The 26,364-nt window shown below is 30.3% G+C and overlaps 1 protein-coding gene and 1 long non-coding RNA gene across 3 annotated transcripts in view; one reads left to right on the top strand and one right to left on the bottom strand.

Annotated features, from left to right (window-relative positions):
- Positions 1 to 26,364, bottom strand: part of LOC129913271 (AN1-type zinc finger protein 6) — a 67,426-nt gene that overhangs the window by 40,495 nt on the left and 567 nt on the right. For both annotated transcript variants that reach the window (XM_055991859.1, XM_055991860.1), the window contains exon 2: positions 25,999 to 26,252. The gene's annotated coding sequence lies outside the window, so the exon portion shown is untranslated. The remainder of the gene's footprint in view (positions 1 to 25,998; positions 26,253 to 26,364) is intronic.
- On the top strand, positions 7,490 to 8,409 carry LOC129913284 (uncharacterized). The gene is made up of 2 exons (XR_008772027.1): positions 7,490 to 8,080; positions 8,159 to 8,409. It is a non-coding gene; the product is annotated as an uncharacterized LOC129913284 (long non-coding RNA).

Below are 26,364 nucleotides of genomic sequence, written 5' to 3'. Positions count from 1 at the left end.
TTCTCTTTTTTGAAAGAAAGAAAATAATTATTACATGTATGTGAAAAAAGGTCGTATTTCTGTATTGATTTGCATCCTAATTTAACTTAAGAACAAACAAATAAGCAAAAATAGTTTTTCTCGCGTTGGGCGCCATTTAAGATTTTGTTTTTTTTATATTACTTAAATAAATTAAATATAAACAAATCGTCAAAAAACACTTTTTGACCAAGATAAAAATTTTCGAGACAATTAAATGTTTGAAACATCTCAATATACCTAATCTGTTTACGATTTCGGTGTAATATTTTTGTTTCTCTGCAGCAGCCATTAAAACCATCCTTTTACTCAAAATTAAGTTTCTGAAATTCGGATCAAATAAACCAAAACTAATCAATCAAACTGATACTGTTGTAGAACGTAAATATTGATTTTTTTTTCTTTTAAATTCAGTTCTCCTGATTATGGTATAGTAGGTATGCTTAAAAGCATAGGTACAAAATTGTCATCCCTGCTTCGTATGTGTTGTATCACACAAAGGAATTGTTGAAATTATAGTTGATTTCATTGGAATTGGATGCTTGTATTGGTGAATTTACTTATAAAAACACAACACACAAATAAACAAAAAAAAAACAAAATAAAAATAGGGGAAATTAAAGTTGTTATAAAATGCGATTTTAAGCTATTTGTGTCGCAGCAGCACACGTTTTTGTTTCGTTTTTCGTCTTTGTTTTTGCGGTTGAATCAATTTGGTTGTTGGTTGAATTTCATATGCCCTGTTCGTGTTCTGTATCTGTTTTTCTGTATACTCTATATTTTGTGTGATCATTACAATATTTCGTGGGTTATTTAGTATTCACCATTGTGAAATGCTATAGCACACAATTCCCCTCACTTTGTTGTTGTTTTTTTTGTACGTTGTTTGATTGACGGATGGGTGAATAAAATTACGATTAGGAGAAATTTCATTTTAGAGAGGGGAAAAAAGTTAAGTACGCATTTTATTGTAGTATTATTTTTTGTATGGTATAACTGTTTGTTTCTACAACAGATATTGATAGTATCTAAAGCGATGAAGTTCGAATAATAAACTTAAAAAAACAAGAAATTGTTTATATTTCGAGATATTGTAAACTTTCAAAAAAGCTAAACACTCCCTTTTGAAAACCTACTACAAATCGTTAATATTAATACTCCTATTGTATTATTTAAGGAAAACCAGTGTCTACTTGCATAAACATTCTTCTTATTTCCCCAATAAAGGCCAACAGCTTTATACATATATTTATTTCGCATTAATTCGCAGTTACTTTGTAATATTCTCAACGATTTACATCATTTTATTTTCTTTGTTGCGTTGTTTTGTGAAAAAAAAATTATATAGGTATCTTCGTCTTCTACAACGAGACAAAGAAAGTAACTTAAAAAAACTCACAGAGAAGTGAACAACATTGAACACTACACTGTCTGTCTCTGTATAACCTACCTACTCGAACTGGCCTGGCCCGAAATTATTATAAATGCGACGACGACAACGAAGAGTAGGTATAGACGACAACGACAGACACAAAAAAAAAAACAGACATTTTGTGCGTAGTTCGATTGTGGTTGGTAATATGGTAAAGTATCGGCTGCTCAGCTTGCTTGGTGAAATGATAATAATCATCCACAATACAAGTGCATTTTAGCATCATCTCTTCTTATAACAATGGAGACAACACTGAATGAAAGTGATTGAACTTTGAAATTTGAGAATTATGGGAGTTGTTGTTTTTTTTTTTTTTGTATTTATTGTTTTTGTTTGTTTAAAATTCCAAGGAATTTGTTATCGTTAAGGTAAATATCCAAAGTCTGATTAATTTGACAAAGGAATGTAGTAAACAAGCATAAAAACATCAATACATCAATACGTTTAGTAGCAACGTATGATATCTGCGTTGAAATTTGAAATGTTGTCAGAAAAGTATGAAATACAAAGTTTTCTAAGCCGAAATTAGCATTGCATCATTTTATGAATGTTGGCCAAATAAGCAATAATCCCATCAATTATCTTTATTTTTTATTTTTTGGAAAACTTGAAACAAACGACAGAAATGAATGATTTTTTTCAAAGCTAAAGCTTCAAAATTAAGACGAGGTAAAATTCACTTGAGTTTTGCACTGTTCTAGACAAAAATCAAATTATATATGGATAAGATAGCCTGTTCTAGATTAGAATTTGTCAAGTGACAGCGATGGTGCTATGCTAGTCTAAGAGCCCACAGCAAATTTTGGGAGTGGAGGTATAACGAAAATGTGAGTATGCAGTTTTATAGCCTTATGCGTTCTTATAAAGAATTCAAAAGTCTGGTAGCTTTAAATCGTGGCTTTGTATTGTTTTTATGGGGTTGAAAAATTTGAGTTTTCCAATTCATATAAGTAGGCTAAATTCACACTATTTCATATTCTTTAATAGAGCAACTGATGCTCTGTGATTTTCCTTAAGTTTGAAGACATCAATCTTGACGATGCGATTAATAGAACTCAAGATTATAAGCTTTTAAAGCGGCTTTGTTTTGGAGACTTTTCTGTTTAATTTTTTTGTTTGTTATTTTGAACTCAAATCACATATATTTTTTAACAAAAACTTAATGTGAACAATATCCATCAAGATTAAGATTTTGATCATTAAAACTGGAAAAGGTTTTGCCCGTGGCTTGGCTTGTTAATAAAGAAGAAGATTGGTTTTATAATACAAATTGTACATACTACTGAATCAGTAAAGTGGAAGAATAATCACTATATTTATTTCAACTTGTTAAATTGTTGATTTAATATAGCCTTTTCCGGTCTTTTGTCCATACAAAAATTTGAAGTTTTTCCTAGTGTTTCATCGGATTTTCCTGGCTTTTTAAACAATTATATAAATAAAATGTTTTGAATTTTAAAAGTTTCAATGACCTCAACACCAATGCTTTTCACCCAAGTGGGCTAATAAGTTAGATGCTATCATACCCTCACTAAAACGCAATTTTGATCGATGATGATTAACGACTCTTATAAAAATCACAGCCTAAATATTTTTCCTTTTATTAAAAAGTTTTTAAAATTATGAGAATTAAAATTTGAATAAATTAATAAATTACACTGTGCAAGTCGAAATCCTTGACAGGCGCGCGAATAACTGTTTCGCCCTATTTCGGACCCGAGAAATCCATTGGCATCATTGGTTTTTCGATTTATCGGTACGACTTCGAACAAAATTTTTTATGAAAGTTTTTTCAATTATTTTGAGAGTTTCCCACTGTTTTTAGTCATTTTTCAACCAAAAACAATATTTATATTGCTAATAATTCTGCTCAAACGTTATTAGCTGCCAGTAGAAAGACATTATTAACAATTTTAAACAATTTATTTGAAAATTTAGTGATTTTTTTTTGAAAAAATTTAAAAAAATCGAAATATTTTACATTGTTAATCGTTTTTTCGCTGTTTTTGTTCTCTTTTGCACAAATACATTGCATGTTTTCCATTAAAAATTAATTTAACTGTTAATTTAGCGTTGGTTAAACTTCGACAGTCTATCGATAGCATCGATAATAAAAAAATATCGAGTATATCGATACTTCACAAAACTATCGATAGTTTCAATACTTCCAAATTATTTTACCACAAGGCTACCGATATTATCGATAGCTTTGAAATTAATTAAACACAATTTGAACTACAAGTTGAGTTTTCGTTTGACATTGGATAAAAACAACGAATTAACATAGTGTTTGGTAGATATCGATAGTTTCCATTATCGATTGTATCGATAGTTTTGAGAAAAAACTATCGATAATATCGGTAATCTTGTGGTAAAGTAATTTGGAAGTATTGAAACTATCGATAGTTTTGTGAAGTATCGATATACTCGATATTTTTTGGTTATCGATGCTATCGATAGACTGTCGAAGTTTAACCAACACTAAATTAACAGTTAAATTAATTTTTAATGGAAAACATGCAATGTATTTGTGCAAAAGAGAACAAAAACAGCGAAAAAACGATTAACAAGTAAAAAATTTCGATTTTTTAAAATTTTTTCAAAAAAAAACACTAAATTTTCAAATAAATTATTCAAAATTGTTTATAATGTCTTTATACTGGTAGCAAATAACGTTTGAGCAGAATTATTAACAATATAAATATTGTTTTTGGATGAAAAATGACTAAAAAAAGTGAAAAATTCTCAAAATAATTGAAAATCTTTCAAAAAAAATTTTGTTCGAAGTCGTACCGATAAATCGAAAAACTAATGACGCCAATCGATTTCTCGGGTCCGAAATAGGGCGAAACAGTTAATCGCGCACCTGTCTCAAAAAAAATTTTCAAAAAACTTGCACAGTGTTATCATTTAAAACAAATTGAAAAAATTAATATATAAAAACTACAACATAAAAATTATCACAGTATTTTATTAAAATAGCATGCTACTTACCTACACTTGTAAAAACAAAGGATCTCAAGTTTAATAATAAGAAATTACCTGAAAAAAAAGAAAAAACGTACAAATTATTTACTGTAAAATTAGATAAAATAAAATAATATTTTTTGGGCCAAATTCATACTCGTTGTTTCACATAAACTGGAGTTTATCCAACACAATTTAAATGGCAAAAACTCGAGTTTTTTCTTTTAAAAAAAAAGCAGATTAAACAGTGTCTTTGAATACGCCCCTTTGAAATGTTTATCTTGAAATGATCAAGAAACATTTTTAGAATATTTTTAATGTTTAGTACCTTGAAAATAAAAAAAACATACATATTTCCCAAGAAATAACTATAATTAGGTACTATGTATTTAGATCGTTTGAGACTGTTAAAAATTTTAATTTGATTTAAATGGGAATACAAAACCTTTTCTAAATTATTTTACCCTTAAAATCATTACAACAATTTTAAAAGTGAAAGAGTGAAAAGAGTAAAAAAATTCGTAAGAAGTCAATATCTGTTTCAATGCTGAAAATAGTAAGCAATAGATTTGAATTCTATGAGCTTATTCAATTTTGTTTCTTAATATCTTTTCATTTTATTTTTATTATTTTTTACAATTTTTATATTATTTTATTTTTTTTTAAATATTTTATTTTTTTTTAATATTTTATTTTTTTTAATATTTTATTTTTTATTATTTTTTAAAATCTTATCAATTTTTACTATTTTTTATTATTTTTTTTATTTGTTATCATTTTGTATTACTTTTTTATTATTTTTATATTATTTTTTACTATTTATCATTTTTTTTATTATTTTTCTTTTTTTTTTATTTTTTCTTTTATTTTTAATTGTTTTTTTCTTTTTTTTTTCAATTTTTTTTTTTTTTTTTCAAAATTACCCACTGGTCCAAAAACAGTACTGAAAAATACTCCATTTTGATAAAACTGACAAATTTCGATGATCAATATTTAAGAAACCATTAAGCTTACAGACACGGTTTAAATTATAGAAAATTTGATTAGCTTTAAAGCCGTATTACATTATTTTTGTCAACAACAAGACTTAAAAAATTCGGTCAGTTTTTTAACATTTGATGTAGATATTTTTGACAATGATGAGTTCGACACTTTTTGTCCGAAACTGTAGGATATTCTTTGAGCCTTAACTCTTAACAACATTATCAAAAATCAGAACTATCAGATTTAACCAACAGTCTTTCTTTACAGAAACGACAAAGTGACTGGAAGAGGCCAAATGTAAGGAAAAATTTGGAATTCATCTAGAAATATTACCTACTAAAATCTCATTTTTTTTTTTGAAAATGTATTGTTTAAAGTTCATATGCATTATTGAACAAATTATCTAAATTTAAAAAGATCTTTGCCCAAGACCATCACTTTAGTAGCAGGAAACGAGCAACGGATTTTAATTTACGCTCCGAAAATACATAAAATAACAGCAAGGAAAAAGACCTCATCACATGCTATTTTCTTTTCTATACTTTTTATCCCATTTTATACCAATCACTTCTAGAATAGCATTTTAATCTCAAGCTTTATTAATATTATTTTACGAATATCCATAAATACCATATTGCCTATACGCACTTAAAAATAACGTTAAAGATTTCAGATATTAGAAATGTACCTATTGGTATTGGATTTTACTATATCCATTGGTAAGGACCAACCAAGAAATGGGAAAAGGAAGACATAAAAACTCATGAACCGAAAACGTGAATACACAAATTGTCCTTGAGACAGTTTGAAAAACCAAAAAGTCTATTGACGTTTTTGGTTAAACCAATAAAAATGGTTGTGGTTTAAGGTTATGACATAGCCGGAAACTTAAAACTTACAATAGATATCATCTTTTGATGACGTTATTTTAAAATAAGTGCACGTTTAAAAAAAAGACAAATTAATTGTTTAAGTGAACATACAATTAAAACCAACGTCATATGAATTTCATCAATATCAACTCTAAGTTAATCAGTTTATATTATTCTTCAATAAAAAATATCATTCATCGGTTATATCTGATGTGGGTATCACCAATACACTGACTCATTGATCATTTCTAAGAAAAAATAAAACAAAATATTCATATAAATCTTCTAGAAAGTATTAATTTGATTTCTCAACGAAAAAAACAAATCCCACCAACTACTATCTAACACAAAAAAATAATAATTTAAAACCTTCTAATTTTTTCTTTCGAATTTTCTAAAATAAAAAAAATTATAAAACAACAAAAAAAAACGATTTTGTCAGTAAAATTTTTTAATCTCAAGTGCAAAAACTGATACTAAAAGTAGCAGCGATTATATCTACACTTTTTAGAGGGGAAATTCAAAAAAAATATTTTGGAATAATAAAATTTTGTGCTATCTCATCTCACCAATGTTCAACAACAATAATTTTTAAGGAGGAGGTAGACAATTTAAACTCTAGACAGATAAAGCAGTGAGAGAGAGAGGAGAGAGAGAAAAAGAGGCAACCAGGGCAAATTGGATCTGAATCTTGAATCTGAATAATTCATTCCAAAAACTAAACTCAATATACAAAAACATATTCGTCGTGGTCATACATATAAATACTACACACAAATAAATAACATTGTTTTCTGAAGGAGAAATTCCAAAGAGAACAAAAAATTCCAATAAAGAGTGAAAAACGAAATTTTTAAATTGGGAGCGAGAACTGATGGAGCTTGGAGCTGGAGGAGAGATGTGTGGTTTCTGATGGTAAATGATTCAGAATTTAAGATTACAGCAATTGAATCTGTCCATGAAATGGTTGAGATGTTAAACAGACAGAGATTAGGTCATCTTTATTTTTTTTTTCTCTTTAAGAGAAAATTGTAATATAGTTTAATATACAAAATGTACAATATTTAAGATTTAATAAAAAAATTACATATTTTTTCATTATTCAACAACGGAAACAGGGGTGTCGAAAAGTATCATATCTTAAAACACACCTTTAAAATTCCCCTCAATTACATTGGTGTTGGTTTTTAAATTTGTTAACATGTGTATAGAAAAAAAAAGAGAACAACAAAACGTGTGTTTTTAATCGAAATAAATTTTAAACTTCAACATACACTCTAGCTTGAGAGCTCGACATTGCCCCAACGAAACAAGTATCTAAGGTAATCGAGGTAAAAAAGAAAAAGGAATAAATAGAGAACATGAAAAAAAATTTAACCAAGAGTATAAAAGGTGTTGTGGTCTTGTGGCGGACACATCATCGGAAGTCAGGTGTTGAAGGCAGTGCAAATAGTTGTTGTTGTTGTTATTGGTGAACGTATACGAGTACGCGTCATCATTATAGTAAAGTACATACATAAGCAAAATTGGATGTTTTTAATCGAAAGGAAGAAGATGAACACAAAACACAATAAAAATAAATAAAGCGAAAAAACGAAAAAAAAAAAAAAAACAAAACAGTGTATGGGAATGGGGATGAAGGTTGTCTGCTGAACTCTACACCACGTACATACAAACATACGTGCATACTATGTAGCTGTACCTACAAGAACGATAGTAATAATAATTGCCGTCGATTCGCATTATACTGTTCGAGTTCGAAAGTGTCTGAAAAGAGTAACTTACAGATTTCTTTTCTTGTGTGCTCGTAAATCCTCTTCATCCTTGCCATCCTCTCCATATCCTACATCGTCATCGTTTTTTTTTTTAATTTTTTTCTTTGAAGGAAATCCCAATAGGATCGGAGGCAAGCAACACAATGATGGTGGAAAGAAGTTAAGGTGAAGCAATTGGATTGATGTTCATTCACTTTTCAGATATATCGTTCGAACCATACCTACCTACCTTACATACCTACAAACATGTGATTTATGAACAATATGTCAAAATTATGTCTAGTCATTTATAATATTTTTTTCGCAAATAAAAAAAAAAAAAAACGAGAGCTCTCTGTCTCTAGTAGACTTTAGGGAATTATGATGTCAAAAAAAAAAAAAAAAAAAAAAATAAATTAAAATAAAAAAAAAACTTATTTCGTGGTGAAACTAATCGATTTGGCATCAATCAATGCAATTTAATTAATTATAACATTTACTTCACCATGGGAATTTTTAGTAGGGAATTGATTTTTCCACGTGATTTAACACTACTTGTGAAGGGAATATGATTATACAAAAAAATCATTTCAATCAAACTTGAAAAATCATTTGATTAAAAAATCATCAATTTAAATGATTTTTAAAAGGTTTTGTATGGTTCAGCGAATATATATTGATTGGCACTTGGCATGTTCAACCATCACCAAACTCAAACATATCGCGTAAGCAAAAATAGTCAAATATTGAACATAGATTTTTTTAGAAATAAAAAGGTATTTTTTAACCCCTGCTAATAATTATTGGTTTTCGAATTTCAAAATTGAACCATTAAGTTTTAAGTCTTAAATTATTTAGTGACAAATTGTTAACGTTAAAAATTGTGACAATGAATGAATAAAATATGTAACATGGCACTTCTTTAAATTGAAGAATATAATGTTGAGTTCACAAGAAGTGGACATTCTTCAATAAAGAAAAAAATAGAAATAGAATGATGTCGTACAAGCGTATTGAATGGCGATTGCAGTCGAAATAATTCTACAATTGAGCTTATTTTCCCATAAAAACAAAAACCAGATAAATAATTTTATTACATACTTAGTACCAACATGTTTTAATTTTGTTCATTTATTTTTTATGTAATTATTTTTACTTTTGTTTTAGTAAATTTTAATTTTTTTAAAAATTATTTTAAATTAAAAAAAATTTTTTTTATTATTTTTAATTTTTTTTTAATTATTTCTAATTTTTTTTAATTATTTCTAATTTTTTTTTAATTATTTCTAATTTTTTTTTTAATTATTTGTAATTTTTTTTTATTATTCTTTAAATTATTTTTAGTTTTTAAAATTTTTTTTTTTAATTTATTTGGTTATTTTTATTTTTTTTTAAATTATTTTTAATTTTTTTTTAATTATTTTTAATTTTTTTTTTTAATTATTTTTAATTATTTTTAATTTTTTTTTTAATTATTTTTAATTTTTTTTTTTTAATTACTTATAATTTTTTTAAATTATTTTTAACCACGTAATTTTAATTATTTTTCCTTTTTTATAATTAATTTTTATTAATTTTTGTTTTTTAAGTTTTTCACATTGAAATAAAGCCCCCTCGAGATTGGAAAAAAATCAGTCTTTACTTTTTCATAAATGAAGTACGGCACCACATCAATTTTGCGTGAAGTAGGTTATGTATGCAATTCCCCTGCCAGGGTCACTTTTGGCTCTATTTCAATATTTCTTTCCCCGTAATAAAGGTTATTAGCAAACCGCCAATGTTTCTAGTGTGAGGCTCGATTTTCAAAATAGGGCACTGTCTTCGGCGAGACTCAAAACATAGTAAAACTGCGAAAAAACGGGTCTGGGAGAGTTGAGAAGAGCATCGCAAATAATTATATGTTTTCTTATGAAAATTCACTATCTTTCTTCTCAGAATTTGACCACTTACTAGGATGACATTAGTTAGTTTTTACTACAATCCTTGACTTTCGGCTCATCACTCTTCTCCAACCTCAAATATGTTTTGAGCCCTATGAAGCTAGCAGCGCTGCTCTTTGGCCCAAGTATGAGAGCTATCATTATGAAACAAGAGTTCCTTAAGTTCATAAAAGCAATATCCCTACATTGAAATTTCATAACCTACAAACACTTATTGCATAGCATTTAAATAGGTGCGTCCCACCAAGGGAGATCTCTGAGCTCTCAGAGATTTTTTAAGTAAGACAAAAAATCTCAGCTGAGGTCTCAATTTTTTTTCTGAGATTTCTGAGACGAACATTTTTTGGATTCAATTTCTCAGTTTTCTTTCTCTTTCTTTAGTTTTTTTTTTTGTTATTGTTTTGATTTTTTTTTTTTGGGTGGTGTGCAGTTATAAAAATGCTAAAAACATGAAAAATCTAATGAAAATTTGAAGAAAATGTTATTATTTTGAGCTTTCTTCACAAAATAACTTATTTTGAAATAATTTTTTATCATAATTTAATATTTGAAGAAAAGTTGCAGTTGTGTGAAGTGGCAGTTGAAGTGTTGGATTTGAAAAAATTTGGAATCATGTGAGAAACTTGTCCCACAAAATTATTTTCCTCTATTCCTAAATGACATTGAGCCCTCAGAGATCTCTTCTTGGTGGGACGCGCCTAATGAATACACTTTTCTCAATAGTTAAATCAAGTCTTCGCACAAAAGCATACAGTTAAAACTAAATTTATATAGATAATTCTAACAGGCTTTTATATTTTTAAACTAGGAAATAAGTTTTGAAAAAAAATCTAGTTTTAATATTAATTTCTCAAATGCAAATAATTTGTTCACTAGAAACTTTTGCTGCTAAGCAATTTGTAATTCAGGTAGATATATATTTAGTTTTTGAATACAATATTACACTAATGTTCTCATTATATTTTTGTTAAGAACTCTTCAACTATATTTCCTGTCTTCTTATAAAAAAAATGTTGTTTAACTACCTGTAAATTCCAAAGTACATTTTTGAGGTCATAAATTGAACCTACTATATTTATGTATCTATAAACAAGTAAAATGACTTTGCTTTTGCTTCTTATCTTCCACGCTCCCGCTTTTCCGTTCGTTCACTGACCGCAAGTGATGACGACTGTCCAGTCCATCCAAACACAACAATAACAAGAACACAACAACGTTATACAAAAGCAGAAACAACTTTTTGCGTTTTCAACTTAAAAGTCAAACAGAGAAATAGCAGAATCATTATAAACAGAGGCGTACTTCACACGCCCCGCGACTGATCAATGCGATCATCATCATCATAATCATCAGGCAGCAGGCAGTAAGATAGATGACAACAATGAACACATGCTTCTCGGCTTCAAAGCACAATACAACTTTTTTTTATTATTATATTTCCTCTTTTGTGAAGGACAAACAAATTGTGGATTGAATGGAGGAGAGTTGAAGGACGTCAGACGTCAAAAATGTTGTATGTATGTGTGAAGTATATAGAGTAAAATTCATTTCAATATTTTTATTTATGTTTTTTTTGGTTTTGTTTTTTATTCAATTTCATTTGTTGTCGTGTGGTGAATTAAAACGAGTGGGTGGAGGTGAATAAATAAATAAAGCTTACCCGGAAATTAAGTTTAGTTCATTTAAGAAAAAGAAAGAAGGTGTGTGCTTCGCAGTCATTTGCACGTTAGATTAAATTTTTTAAATAGTTATTGTCACTTATCGCTAGCCTTTCCCAAAATAAAATAAAAGGTATAAGCTTTGCTGTTTAATTCTTCTCATTTGATTCTCCTTTGTTTGACTCATTTGCTGTTAAAAAAAAATCTATAACCTGAAGATAAAGAATTTTCAAAAGCCCCTTTAGGGTATTACTTAAAGATTGTTCACCAGCATAAAAAACAACTTAGTAATTTGTATCCGCGAGGAAATAAATGCTCAAAACACCAAGTGCTTCTTACTAACTACTCTATTATCATACCATAGAAACCATATCTTTTTTAATAACCACATTTCGAATTCGCATTGTGTCTTTTTTTCTCGAAATACGTTTACACGCAGTTAGGACGGGTGAGTCAAAAAACGGCTCACAGTTGGTACTTAAAGCCAAGAGTGCTTGTGAGCTTGAACCAACATTTGAGCTTGGGTAATATAAATTATTCATTTAACAAGTCAACAAAAAATAGTCCCAACTGTAAAAGAGCACATAAAACAATCTTGGCAAGAGTTCTAATTTGTTTAGTCCACTCAGGCGTGAATATATTCAATATCTTAAACATACATATTAGCAAGATACTACGTTAGAAATTGATCCCAGCGGCTCGTATAAGATTTCCTAAATGAACAACAAACTACACAGTACAGTCAGAAATGAAAATCTTCAATGAATAGTAAAAAATTCTACTCTTCTGCTCGGAACAATCAAAAACAACCTCGTTAAACACACATTTAACATTGAAAAAGCTAAAATATTTATTAAATATCAAAAAGGGGGACCTTTATGTTCCCTCCTGCCTAAAGCTCACATCATTTTGATAGAGAATTTTAAAGTTATACCTAGAGTTCACCCCTACCCCCAAATCAGAAGTCACAAAAGTCACCAAATCAGAAGTCACTAAATAAAATTTGCTTCAAAGAACCATTTCGGGATTACGTAAGTAGTTTTAACAATGATAATATTAAAAAACGTGAAGTACCAGTCAAATTTTGACTTCGGATTCAGAATCAACGCACAAATTCAATAAAGCAGACTAGCGTCAGTCACTTCAACGATTGCAATCCTTCAGCAGAACCTGTAGAAATCTGGTTCTGATGCTTCAAGATGGAAAAAAAACGCTTAGAACTTTTATAATCCCAACTTAGACGCAAGGATTGTACTGGAATGTTCAACTTCAACACTCGAAGGACTTAAGATTTAAATTGAAGCACTTGGCTAGAATCTGTCAATTTAAACTTAAATTTGTGAACTCGTCCATAAAATCGATGTGAACTTTTTCGGGTTTTACTGTGAGATATCCATATTTTCCCATGATCCCTTAATATAAACTTAGAAGAAAAATGTCGTATTGAAATTCCTTTCACAATCAATCCTGTCCAAAGACATTTCCACGCTTATATGTATACTCAGCATTTGCATATAATTGAGGGTGACGGAAGACCCACTTAATTTGTACAAAAATTATACACCTGATGCACCTTTAATAAAAAAAAATATATCAAAGACAAAGAGACAAAAACCAACACAGAACAAGGGGATGTAAATTTTAGTTCAAGTTTTTTTTTTTTTTTTGTTGTATGTTGACTTTTATTAAAGCCAAGAAGAGATCCCCTATATATTTCTACAAATGCAGACACGGCCAGTGACCTTAGGGGAGGTTATTTAACAAAACATACAAACATATTCAGGTTGAAAGTAATTTTACTGCCGATTACCAAAGCCAACAGTAAAGACTCTGAGAGACGAAAAAAAAAACAAACAATGACAATGAAACCAAGTACAAGCACATACATACATATTTATATATGACTTTGCTCCCCGTCGATCACGGCAATCGAGAGTCCCAAGAAGAACGGATAATTTCTTAAGAAGCTTTCTCAAGAATACCAAAGGATTGAAAAAAAACTATATACACAAAGTGTACATACATATATACAGGGAATTATTTTGCGGCGGCCACAGCTTGGATGAAGAGGATTGGAATTGTGGGAAATTATTCCCACGAAGTGCAAAATCCTTTCTTTCGTCGATGTTTCTTGTTTCTCGTTTTTACCTTCTTGTGTGTATGTACACTAAGAAGTTGAAGTGTACACACTTCTGGGTTGATTAATTTCATTTCCTTACGAGCAGGCAAGATGAACACAAAGAGTGAGGGTCTCGACTCTCGAAGATGTTTATACTTTATACTGCTGCTACTACTGCCACTCTTTGTTGAATTGCATTGTTAATGCTTTTGCTTTATTGGAAGCCACCACCCAGCCAGCTAGTCAGCTATACAGTCACCCAGTCAACAGCAGCCGTAATAGCAGTCAGTCAATTCACTGGATGACTGAGTTTAGATTCTCTCTCGTTGTCCATGCTGGATGACTTGATATCTAACTTTTTTTTTATTGTTCCTAAAGAAATATCATAGTTGATTTACAAATGCACAACAACAACAAAAGAAAAATCAATGCTTTTTAAGAAGATATTAAGCAAAAGTTTCCCTGATTTATGGCCCGCCGTGTATAATCTTTGATTGTTATTTCAAAGTAAAGTAGTTAATATAAAACGGCGCAGCGCGTCCAGACAAAGGAGTGCAATGACTGATTAAAATACAATTGAAATGCATTTTATAAGTTGGGAGACTCTTGAAAAACTTCTCGAAATAGGCTATAATTAGGTTATTCGTTTTAATGAAAAGAACAATATTGAACATGCATTTATACAAAACAATTGAAAAAAAAATTACTCGTATGGTTATGTACTTTAAGATTCATGAGGTATTTTTTGACGTTTTAATTAGCTGTCCATAAGAAATATTAGTTTTTTTTTGAACCAATAATATTACATTTATGCATATTGTGCGAAGGTTAAACATATACGCTCAAGAGGACCATTTTTAGGCTCAAACTTTTACAGAAACAAGGAAGATGTAATGCAATTTGGGGAAATGTGTTGTACTTGCTATGATTTCCGAATTAAAAGATTAAATTTGTTTGTAGGTTTGGGCATTCGCAGAGCAGGTATCTATTTCTTCTACATTTAAACAGCAGCAGGCCATTGTCCGAATGGTGCGATGACTCGTTAGCATACCTATCAAGATTCTAGTATTCTTTTTACTCAGTTTCTTTTCACTAATTTCAGGCCTCAAATTTCTAGAGATAACAAAGACGTTCGCAGGAGTTAATGCTTTTCTTTTTTTTTATTAGGTCGATTTTTTTTTAGCACGCCGATCGGGATAACTGCCCCGTAACTAATTGGCTGCTACTACTCCTATTACTCCAATTTGATGCTGACCCTTTCCTTGCTAGTTCATCTACTACTACAATCTAGGAAGCCAGCAAAGTTTTACTTGGTATAGTGTCCCAATTCTGCCGCTTTTTCAATGTTATAACTCTCAGCCTGAAAGACACTACAGTCGTCTGGGAGTTTGAATGATTCTTTAATACTAAGAAGTTTGCAGAACTTCCCAGCTTCTGTTCCTTTTTAAATTTTTGAACCATCAGTGAAGAAGAGAATAACCTGTTCACTGATAAGCGAGAAAGGATCCCATCCCATTTTTATTGGAATCTACAAAGGGTGGGATGTAATCAGTAGTTGCCTCCAGTTCAGAAACTCAGAAACTGTGTCGTACTATCGCATGATAGACCCAGCTTAATATTTGCACCTTGCTAAGGTTCCTGAGATAGCCAGCTTTTTCAATAGCCAAGGGAAATACCTTAATCATCACGGACTTATAGTTGATTTATTGATCTCCAAAACAATACATAAGTCAAGAAATTCAAAGTAAAGCTAGAATTACGCAGTCAACAAAATTGGTCAACACGCCCCCGTCAATTTCAAAACCTAAAATTGTATGTCTGAGAAGTTCAAAGTAAAGCTAAAATTACGCGGTCAAAGAAATTGGTCAACACACCCCCGTCAATTTCAAAACCCAAAATTGTATGTCAGAGTGAGTGTCATCGTTTCCGTCAATGCGCTGACGTAAACGCGTTGACCAATTTCGTTTACCCTTTAAACGTAGCTTAACAGCGCATGTTATTTTGTGTCAGTGTTGGACCTGGACTGGCCAAAGAAACTGTTCACTCATAGAATTTGAGGAGACTTGAAAAAATTAAAAATCTACAATAATGTTCATCACTGCAATTTCTACATTAATTTTGCATGATCAAGGAAGTCAAAATATACATCTTTTTTCTCAACAAATCATTATGTGAGTGAATTGAATACAATCATCGTATTTGCTTCACGCAACCTTTGCAGTCACACGTTGAACATTGTCTCTCTCATTTGCACATTTGATTTTAACGACCTTCGAAAATTACTTTATTAGCTACAAAGAGTATAAAGCAATTCACACAAAATGATTAATTTTTGCCTTAATAGACAACTTGTAGAATGTTGTTGCGCAGCAACAAAACAAGTCAGCGCATATAATCGTGATTTAATAATAAAGAAAACGAAAAAAAAAAAACAAACGATTCTGTCTATACGACTTTAATCTACCACATTTTATGCCCAATGTTCTAATATTCAAACAAATATACTCGTATGATAACAAAACAAAAATAATTAAGTTCACCATATTGGGAATCACGGTATTGCCAAACGACCTTTCGTTTTCCATAGGGGCGCTTTCAAAATTGTTGAACCTTCAGCATTTAAACTTTATAATGCTTCCCTTATCTTTACCGGCTTGACTCGAACGATAAAAAAAAGGGCACCACAAGTGAAACAACTTTTAATTTTTTTTAAACGAAATTAAAAAGTTTTTTTTTTTTTTTTGGGTGGCGAGGAAGTTTGGTGAACCTCAGTTTGTCCTCCCTTAAAAATATATACAAACCAAAGTCTACAAAAGGAAAATCGATTTTTGTATTATTTTTTTTTTTTGCCATAAATGGAACGAAATTAAAAAAAATATATATTTATTTTTCCTGTTCTTGGTTTGTGTTTCTGTTCGGTCTCTTGTCCGCCGTCATAGCATTAACAACGACTCATTTTAAATTGTGTCATGAACGCGAAAAGTTAACAACCTTTAACTTGACACGAATCAGTGGAGGGAGCTATAACAATCGTTACACAAACAAACCATCACAGCCCAGCCAGCAGCGCCGGAGTTACTTTGACCTTTGTATATTTCTACGTCTTGTCGCAGTTGGTGTTATTTATGTTGTTTTTGTTTTCATCGTTGTCTAGTGCTAGCCATCAATGCTATTTGTCGCGCTCTACGTATATATCTGTTTAAACACGACCAACCAACAACAGCCCGTGTATGTAAACAATCAACAGTCAAACGGGTGGCGGTTGAAGGTAATTCCGCTCGAAAGTCGCAATTTTGGAAAATGCGTTTTGTGTTTATCAAAAATGACCATGTCGGCTATTGATGGATGCTGTGCTCACTGGGTTTGTATTCCCACCTACCCTTTTAACAACTACAAACACTAAACAATAGAAAACAGATTTTGGCAAAATGTTGGATAAAATTAGGAAAACGCGGTAGGTTACGAGTGGTGACCCCCGCTGTGGTTTAAGTTTTAAGGTAAACAGAGCGACATTAAATATTATAAACGTTTAATACTTCGTTGTTAAACGTTTTGTGTTATCTGTTCCTGTAGAGTCAACATATTCCACAGAGTCAACACACATCGTAATTGTATTTTCATTGTGTCAGTCTTTGGCGTAATCAACTCTGGTTAAATAAACTTGTTTTTGAGAACAGAGACGCACTCGATTGTAAATCTTATCAGATTTGAAGAAATAAAAATATATATTTTTTTTTCTCTTTTAATGAAATTCATGTGGGAATCATAAATTTTGCGAAGATGACCCAAATAAAGGCGCAATTTTGTTTTTAGCTCCTGACGTCAGATTTTAAATGTGGAGCAATATAAATGAGCTTGTGTAGCTCATTTAAATTGTGATTTACACACAAAAACAATAAGAAAAGATGAATTAAAAAGGGATTCATATAAATGGGTCAGTCATTTAATTTTTAAGGTGCTATATCTACTTTGATCGACGCAGTTTCAGATATTTATTATGGGATTTCAATTGGCACTTTACTGGATTTTTTTTTACTTAAGTCAGTTTTATTTTGAATCCTACTAATCATTCGTTTCCACTAAGGAAAGTGAATTTTAGATTTTGAAGATTAGTCTATTTAATCGACCGGAGATTCAGAGCAAAAATAGAACAAATTCGTTCAAGAGTTTTTATTGCTGATTATGATTCCTTGGCATTAAAGAATACTCCAGCCAAAAGTGCTATAGGTCGTTTCAAATCAAAAGTCCTGACTCAGAGTTTATTTTCTCCCTTCCAATAAAATTGAGAACAAATAAACAAAAAACTCAATTTTATTGGCTCATTGCGACAAATCAACTCAAAAATAACAACAAATCATGCTTGTTTGAATGAAAGAAATGCTAGAGAAAAAAAATAAGCAAACGAAAAATCTGAATTTGTTTATTAATGATTTCTATGGTGACGACTCCAAAATAATTGAAAAATAAAAATAAGATATTTACTGCCCAATTATACAAATGAAAAGATGTGAATAGTGTTTTAAGTTATGAATTGCTATCATATAAACTGGCCATTTCTGGTCCATCTTCACCTAGTCCTATAACAATATTTTCGGCAGTTATCTAAACTGCCTTCAAATGATAAATAATTGTATGTTTTTTTGTATTGTCCGCGAATATGGAGTGATGCAAGCCCGGGAGACTTGCCTCCGCTTTCTGAGGCTAACCCAGTGAATCTCAATTAATTAAAACAGGGATATCAAGAACTGTTCTTCATTATTTTATCGTAATTTTAGGAAAAGTTCAGCTCCCTCATAAATGCTTCCTTCCAGTAAGCGAATGAGTTTTTTTTATTTTTGCTCAATTTTCCATGGTTTTGATTTGTTTTGAAACGACCTATACTAAATCCATTGGTGCATTTCTGAGAAAACGGCAACACTGGTCGGTTTTCAGTTTTTTTGATTAAACTCGAAAACCAAGCCTAACTTTGAAATGGTTCAAAGACACTTTTCACAGCAAATTTAATTTTATGTCAAGTTAAGATGATTAAAAAATTTTAAAAATTATTTTTGACTAAAATTCTAACCTAAAATCAAAGAAAACAAAAGTTAAAAAATTGACGATTTTAGTTTTTTTTACTAAATCAAGAGGCATTTTGTGTATGAAGCCGGTACGTCCAAACTTTGTACTAATAAAATAAAGTAGAGGTAAAATCCTTTGATAATATGAAATTTTTATTTTTTTTTTTGTTGTCAAAAAACGACTTAAAACCTTTTCAAAAATTTGCACTTTTTCTATATTTTTGACTTTTTTAGTTAAAAGCATGTTTTTAAAACTCGATAAAATCGTTTTAATTGGTAACTTTTAGACTTTTAAAGTAAACAGACTTCGAGAGATTGATTTAATATAAACTAAGTATGACAAACAAACAAAAACGAAAAACGAAAAAATTACTCAAATGATTTTAAACAAAATAGCCCCCGCAAATTAGTAAATCAAATTGCATTTTACGCGGGACAAATTTTTTTCATGAAACGTGTTACACCCAAACACGTCCTTATCGTAAAAGTGAATTTTTTGGGATTATAGGACATCGGGAACAGCCTTGGCAAGTACAAACTTATTCACAATGAAACTATCTAAAAAATGATATACAAATGAATTCCGTTAATTAAATTCAATTTTATAGTCGGTCAAAGTCCGGGTTTTTCTTGCAAGGTTAGGACAATAAGACATTTTTTCAAATATCTGAAGAACTTTTGATTTGTTTGGAATTTTCTTTAAGAATGAATTATAGCACTTTTAATTATGTATCTATAAAATGAGCCCTTTATCGTAACTGTAACCATCATAATGTATTATCGATTTCAAAGCCTGAAGATACTCTATCGAAACTTAAGAAAGATATCTTCAAAAGAAATTCAAATTATTCTTGCTAATCGCCTATTGTTTAGGCTAAAAAAGCCATTAAGGAGTGAGCCTCTATTACAAAAAAAAAAAAACCAAAGAGATGCTTTATAAAACACTCAAAATTACAATTTGGTTAAAAAAAATATGGAATCATGGCGGGTGAAAGCTCTCGGGATGTGTTTCAAAGCATCGTTCTATGTACAGCTGTACGGCCTGTTCAATGACTTGTCAAGAAACTACCAGAAAACCTTTAGAATGGGTGGGTCACTTTGAACAATTGAACGTTAACGATCCAGCCCATAGTCTTTTAAGCAAGGTCTAATATCACCCGTATTTTATTGGTAAATGTGAACGTAGTTAGTAAAATTGTGCAAAGTATTCAACAACAAACGATTGCTAAGGATAAACAAAAATAATCGTTTGTTGTTTTAAACCACGGCTATATGACACCATGAATCGGAATCAGGAATCGCTAACCACAAATCTAATGACCAATTATAAAAACATGTTCAATACTGAACCAATTAATATGTATGTTTAAAGACTACAACAAGTCTTAAGGCATTTTTATTCACTAAATCCATAACACATCGTATTAGAAATCGCTCTCATTATTCCGGTCCCAGAGTGCATTGTGGCACATGATTACAAATTCAGAAAACATATTTCCTAATGATCACATCATCTCTATTTAAAATAAATAAATGACAACAACTCATTACAACTCCTACTATTCAACTAACTTAATGATTGCTCAAAACATATTTTCATTATTTTTTGTCCCTTACTGCCACGCAAATCACTAAAGCACAACAACATGTTAACCTATTCAAACGCCTTTAACTCCAAAGAACACCTCACAACCGTGCATTATAATTGATATATCATGATTGCAAATATAATTCAAGGTGCTCCTGCTACAAACACATTGCCACTTGCAATTGAAGTAGTAATTATTGTACTAATAGCTTTGCCTCTCCGCATTTTCCATCAGAGTATAATTTGGTGCAACTGGCGACACAGCAAGCACTCAAACTTTAATATTTTATTTCTATCGCTTGAAGATACTTCGAGAGATGGCAAAGAACTTTCTATGGGTTTTCTATCCTTTATATACGCTGAAAGGATATATATTTCATAAGTATTAAATTACATCTGTATATACAGAGACACAGACATATACCAAAAAATTAGTAGCTTCTATTGATTTTCATTCCAAGTATCATTATTGGTTCAAATTTCAATAAATTTCAAGCTAAATATCAACCATTGAATATGATGTGATTATGTAAATGGTCTTTTGACTTGAGTTTTATCACAAATGAATTATTTTATTCTCCTTTTTGGATTCTGTATATATCAACTTCAATATGGACACTTGGGATGTTTTGTTTTCTTTTCTATATTCTATTAAATTTTATAGCAATATTCTATTAGATGATGACAGAAGCTCTCTTCATGATTATAGTGAGTGGAAGAAAATCAATTTGAATTTTACATTTACTTGGGGTAATGCATTTGTGAAATAAATATTCTGTAAACAGAATTTTATTAAATTAAGAAAAACACTCAAGTGATTCAAGCTAATGAGTGAATAAAGAAGCAGCGTTAGATTGAGAAGCCGAAACAACTTATTCGGTCGTTGTAATAATTATGCATTCTAAAAAACATAATAGCTTATACGAAGTATTAAAAATCGAAATATTAATAATTTGGATGTTCATTATTTTTTTAATCAAAAGCAAATAAAGAGGCTTCATTTTAGTGAAATGTTGAAATGAAATACTTGAGTATAGGTAACAAATATTTCTTGCTTTGTGATTGAATTAATGGTTATAATTCGTTTAGAGGCTTTTTTCTCTTCTGTTCTTCACTTTTTCAGTGCTGTACTATCTTATTTCGTCGATAACTACGGAAACTATTTTGCGGCAAATAATCTGTTCATGTTAGTATTTATGTATAAGAAATAGAGTGTGATTGGATAAATTAGGTGAGAAAAGCATACATGAAAAATTTATATACTGGGTTTGAACCCAGAACCTCTAATATTGGCAAACTACAGTCCCCTTTTAAAGGGATTATAACCATATAATATCAGGATGAGTTTTCAAAGTTCACAAAATTGATTTTTTTTATTTATCCAAGTTCTCATTTCATATTAACAAAAACAATTATTTGTAGGGTAAAAGTTAAAGAAAGAAAACAAGTCTAAATATACTTGAAATACCCTCCTTAGTTTATCAGTACTTAATCTTCAAAGCGGTTAAAGTTTATTGAGGATTTTGCTTTGCTTTCGAAACATTAAAAAAAGAATACATTCAATGAAATACAATTTATAGCTTGCGTTGCATTTGATTAAATCAAATTCAAATAGAATCTAATGTGAGATCATCGGCTTAAGTATACTACTTTTCAATAGATGCTTTCAATTCTGATAGGGTATTAATAGTTTGAGGTGTGCAGTGTTTCGAATAATGAAAACAAACTCTATATCGATGTGAAAGTAAGACTAATAAAAATTAACGCAGCTGAACATACATTATGTATACATATGTACATATATGAGACAAGAACAAATAAAACAAATTTAAATAAAATTAAAACGCAATTTTGTCTTTGGGTTTGAACTTTCTATTTGAAAAAGATTAGAAAAATTAGATTCAAGTATATGATTTAGCGTATGATTTTGGAATTACATAATTTTTGCACTATATATTTTTTATAAATCGGAACTCCTGATGATGAATAATTCTTCAAGCCCCGAAAACTACAATCCCGAAGCACCTAGAACTCTAACGGCGTATGCATACTGAAATAGCTGTTTATTTTTGCATTGCTATCCGTATCTGCAGTTGGCTTTTACATGCATAACAAAAAGAACACGTAGCTGCCGATAGGAATAGAAGCTTAACCAAGCTGCGGATAGAATTTTGACGAGGTCTATAAGTTTACGTTTTCCTTTCTTGCAAATAAATTTTTGTTCAATGTTGATATTTAAGAAATCCTACTGCGGATAGATTTTCTAAAACAAAACACGCCTAATATCATCAGCTAAATTCGGCTGCTTTGATTTGTGTGTGCATCCAATGCTTCCATTGGGAGAATGTCGGAGAATGGAAATGATTTTGTTCTGCAAGTACAATTTTTTGTTGTTTAATATTGATTTTTAATGTTCTTAACTCCTTGCCAAACATGTTCCAAACTCTGGACTATGTGCAAAAACAAAAATTAAATGGTAAATGTCTTAGTTGGCTTATGATGATATGCATACATTAGGCAGATTTAGTACACATGCTTACGGAGCCAGTTATAGCTCAATTTCATCTTTGAAACAAATCATTGCAGCGGTTTTTGTTAAGTTGGGTATCTTCATTGAAAAATTTCTATCATTGAAAGCTCTGTCTATGAAATAAACTACTGCAGTAAGACATTAAAGGTTAAGAAAGGAAGCGAATAGAACATTTCAGTGAAATGATTGTGTTCATCGCTATCAATTTCAATCAGTGATATGATAAAATTGTATTTAAAGAAAAGTTTAAATCAAACCGAAGTATGTTTCTGAGTAAAAATATTCTACACCTCATTATCTTCAGGATGATACCCTTTATAACCATTTTTGTTTACTTCACTAGCTCGAAATTGCAAATGAAAAAATTCAATAGTGCATATCAATGCTATCTATAACTATGCCCCAACTTGAAGAAAGAGTAAGGTTAATATTTACATTACATTTACATCTAATCCGAAAATTAATCTTAAGAACTAGAAACACTGCAGCGCTAGAAACTAAGTCCATTGGCTGATGCAACAGAAAAAATAATACAGTCATTGGGCCATCAAGCCAGGGTCTCATGACCGCCATTCTTACCTATGTCTAGTACTTACTTATGTTTAGCTTATATGAAAATCTAATCAAAAGTGTTCTGTTTGCTGCTTATGGACGTTGTTTGGAATAATTAGGAACTGAATTTCAGCACCTGCTTTTGATTTAGTACACTTTTTTTAAGACGGAATAAGAAAACTCAATAAGAAATGGGTCCTATGATCACCCTTCGACGAATGGCATTAATTAATAATAAAATTGTAAATCCCGGTCCAAGATTGTCAAACATCTCTTAAGGAAGATGTCTGAACAGTACAACATTCACCTGACATGGGTGCCGGGACATTGAGAAATTCCGGACAACAGTAAGGCGGATGAACTCGCCAAACAAAGAACAACCAATTAATTGCCACCAGAAAGGAACATTAAAAATAAACCCACCGCTACATGCAAACTTACGCTAAAACAGGACCCTTTAAAGAAAACTAACATTTCATGGACTCAGACTTCCCTATCAACCGAGCATAGATATATGGACAGTTATACTGCCGTGCTAAGCAAAAAGGGCGCATATCCATGTTTGTAGTTTTGAGATAAATGCATTTTACTGAAAAGGGAAAAGGTTGAGAATTGTAAATGTGCTCAATTTCAAAAATGATTTTAAGCAACTTGTAGTAGAAAAATTATAATTTTTAGTTTACACAAAAATTATATATTGTTCAAGCTTCCCAAATGCGTATCTAATTTTTTTTTTTTTAATTTTTAGAGTTAGTAATAAATGCATTTTTATACTGAGGAATACAGCAGAGTAATATCATTGTGCTCATCTTCATTGGCTATTTTGAGCCACTTGGAATTGAAAATGCGCTGTTTTTAGGTAACATATAAATGAGGAATTGTTTCAGGATGTCAAATATGCCTTTAACTCACAGCCTTATTATGGTTGTCAAATTTCAATACGATATTTGACTATTATCAACAAAATTGATAAATCGGTATTATGGTTTTTAACTATCAATTTTTTTGATAAAAGTTCAGATTTAAGAACTATTGTGAATAGGCCCATTGACAAATTCGGTATTACGTTTGTCAAAAAAATTGGTATTTGTCAATTTTTCAGTCAATCACAAATTTCTTGTTGATAAAATATTTTTAAGAGTCGCGAAAGTCAGACGCATGTCTATTTTTCGGTGAAAATGAAATTGATGAAGAAAATACTTTGTAGCATGCAAAGATTCGAAGAAAATTACGCGATGCTTCAAACCCGGTAGATTTGGCAGGACATATGAATATTTTTTAATTAATTAATTAAATTTTGGTTTACTTTTTAGATTTATCAAAAACTTCAGACTTTCGAAGGAAGCCTTCCTTAATGTATTTTTAGATACATTATCTCTTTACAAAAAGTTAAAATCAATAAAAAAAAAACACCATTGCGAGCGTATTTAAATTTGCACCTGTCTCAATATTCCTTCTAGCAAGGTGTTTTTGTCACTTACAATCTTTCTCCTACGTTGAGAAAACACTTAAAATAAATGGCATCATTTATTTTGTATTCAATATCCACATTTTTCAATATAATAAGCTAAATAAAATAACAACGACGGCGACGCACGTGTGATGGAAAAACGAAAATGATTTAATTCATAAAATTGAAACATTAAACGTCAAAATCAAAAGTCGATTTGCACCATTCACAATAAATTTTTGATCTTTGTTCACAATGGATCAAAAATTTGTCAACTCGCGTTCATAATACCAATTTATCAATTGATTGACAAATTTTTTCAATTGTCAATAAATTGATCTTTGACAACCGTAATAAGGCTGTCAGTTTTTAATTTTTGGCTCATGCGCCCTTTTTACTTAGTACGGCAGTATAGACCTGAAACGTTCAAATTGTTTGTGGAATTTAAATTTAGCTCCAACATAAGTGTTTTTACAGAACACTTTATAGAAAGGCACACCAAACACATGGTCATGTTCTCTAATGGCCTCTACAGGACTTGAATGGATGAAGAAGAAGAAACTATTCAACATCTTCTGTGCACCTGCTCTCTCCAATAAAACTAAATTTATTATTCTATGAAGATACTAGTCATCTAGATCTAGACAGACGTAAGGTATCCGTGTGGTTCGACTAGTTACTTCCAAACTCGCTTGTCTTTTGTGGTATTACAATGAACCCATGAGACCTAAGTCATGCGAGTATTGGCCCGACATTCAGTTTAATCGAACCTAACCTACGAAGGAACATGACATGACACTCAATCAAATAGGGAACATAATTTTTGTTTATAGATTTTATTATTATACCTAAACCCAGATTTTGGTATTTTCCTATTTTTTCCACAATTGAAAATGCTCTAATGTTATACGAAATAACTAATCTATTATAATTCAAGTAAACTGTTAATTCTGTTTATACGGTGTTTCCGACCATCAAAAATCAAAACTGTTTATTTGACAAAACTGATTAATTAAAAAACAACAAAAAATATTAGAAAAAATTAAAGAAACTTATATGATTCACACAACTCACCTGATTAGATGAAAGATTGTGAAAAATCTGGGGGCCTCTAAATGGCATAGATTATATTCCAATAAGATTCGAAGAATTCACAACGAAATTGTCTACTCTCCTTCTTCTTCTCTCTTCTCACAGATTTTTCATCTATTTAATGTTCAGAGATTTTTTGTTTTTGTATTTGCCCGCACTTTAATTAAATCAAATAAAATGGAAAAAAAATAATAAAATCGACGAGATTGATTTCCCTTGAAATAGTTGTTGGTCACCTGAAATGAAACAAGTACAAACTGAATATAAAACAATTCAATTTAAAACAGAAAAAAATAATGAAACATATTTCTCAATAATTTATACACAAGTTTTCTCGAGATTTTTTCC

The sequence above is a fragment of the Episyrphus balteatus genome, chromosome 3 (genome assembly GCF_945859705.1).
Source record: "Episyrphus balteatus chromosome 3, idEpiBalt1.1, whole genome shotgun sequence".
Taxonomy (NCBI): domain Eukaryota; kingdom Metazoa; phylum Arthropoda; class Insecta; order Diptera; family Syrphidae; genus Episyrphus; species Episyrphus balteatus.
The sequence above is the reverse complement of the archived record's forward strand: the minus strand, read 5'-3'. Positions and strand labels throughout refer to the sequence as shown.